The 1687-nt window shown below is 40.8% G+C and overlaps 1 pseudogene; it reads left to right on the top strand.

The window, feature by feature from the left end:
• The window catches only part of LOC139026970 (zinc finger protein 271-like), a 27950-nt pseudogene extending 26295 nt beyond the window's left edge, over positions 1–1655 (top strand).
• Positions 1656–1687: the final 32 nt, after the last annotated feature.

Genomic DNA, 1687 nt, shown 5'->3' on the forward strand with positions numbered 1-1687 from the left:
TGTTGTACAACTTCATGGGTACCCTCTGGGCATCACCTTTTACCTCAAATAAACAGTGGATTTCTGCTGTTGTGGGCCTTTAACCGTCTGTCTGACGTTGTCATTCACACAGGAGAGAGARCGGACTATTGTGGATCCTCTGGGGAGTCTCAACAACATCATGATGCTGACGAGGCAGAGAAGAGTCTRTCCAGATCAGAACTCCTCAAGAAACACCAGCAGAAACCCACAGGGAAGKAATCTWTCTGCTGCTCTGACTGRGGGAAACATTGCAAATCTTCATCAAAACTTAAAATACACCAGCGAGTACACACAGGAGAGAAARCTTATAGTTGTGATCAGTGTGGCAAGAGTTTTACTAAGTCAAACAACCTGGTATCACACCAGAGAACACACACAGGAGAGCAGCCATATAGCTGTAAGCAATGTGGGAGGAGTTTTTCTCAGTCAAACAGCCTGGATAGACACCAGAGAACACACACAGGAGAGAAGCCTTATAGCTGTAATCAGTGTGGGAAGAGTTTTACTCAGTCAAGCTCCCTGAAATCACACCATAGAACACACACTGGAGAGAAACCTTTTGGCTGTTATCAATGTGGGAGGAGTTTTACTCAGCTAAGCAGCCTGATAGTACACCGGCGGGGACACACAGGAGAGAAACCTTATAGCTGTAATCAATGTGGGAAGAGTTTTACTACATCTAGCTATCTAACTATACACCAGAGAACACACACAGGAGAGAAACCTTATGGCTGTGATCAATGTGGGAAGAGTTTTACTCAGCTAAGCAGCCTGATAGTACACCGGCGGGGACACACAGGAGAGAAACCTTATAGCTGTGATCAATGTGTGAACAGTTTTACCTCATCTAGCTATCTAACTATACACCAGAGAACACACACTGGAGAGAAACCTTATAGCTGTGATCAATGTGGGAAGAGTTTTACTCAACTAAGCAGCCTGATAGTACACCAGCGGGGCCATACAGGAGAGAAACATAGCTGTGATCAATGTGGGAAGATTTTTACCTCATCTAGCTATCTAACTATACACCAGAGAATACACACAGGAGATAAATCTTATGGCTGTGATCACTGTGGGAAGAGTTTTATTCGGCTACAAACCCTGAAATCACACCAGAGAATACACACTGGAGAGAAACCTTATAGCTGTAATCAATGTGGGAAGAGTTTTACMCAGCTAAACGGCTTGATATCACACCAGAGAACACACACAGGAGAGAAACCTTGTYGCTGTGATCAATGTGYSAAGAGATARTCTGATAAAAYATCTCTGATTAAACATCAGAAAATACATGGAGTTGTTTCATGATATCAATGAAATAATGTCACAATGTAGAATGTTTTAACATTGTAGTAGGAYTATTTTAATGATGTCACAATGTAGAATGTTTTAACATTGTAGAAGGAGTATTTTAATGATGTCACAATGTAGAACCCTAAATGTTTGTTAAATTGATTTTAGCCTCAGGGGAAAAATCCAGGCTCTGAATTGAAAGAGTTACTATTTATGAGATTTGTCAAAAAAGTGACTAACAAAAATAGAGTTGTGTTACACTTACCACGTTGGTGACCCACTTGAATCAAATTGCAACACTTCAAAATGTTTAGGTTTTCAATATATCCCAAACTGTTTCTGCATATTGGTTATTGATTTGGACACGTTA

Source organism: Salvelinus sp. IW2-2015, unplaced genomic scaffold, assembly GCF_002910315.2.
Source record: "Salvelinus sp. IW2-2015 unplaced genomic scaffold, ASM291031v2 Un_scaffold6538, whole genome shotgun sequence".
NCBI classification, from domain to species: domain Eukaryota; kingdom Metazoa; phylum Chordata; class Actinopteri; order Salmoniformes; family Salmonidae; genus Salvelinus; species Salvelinus sp. IW2-2015.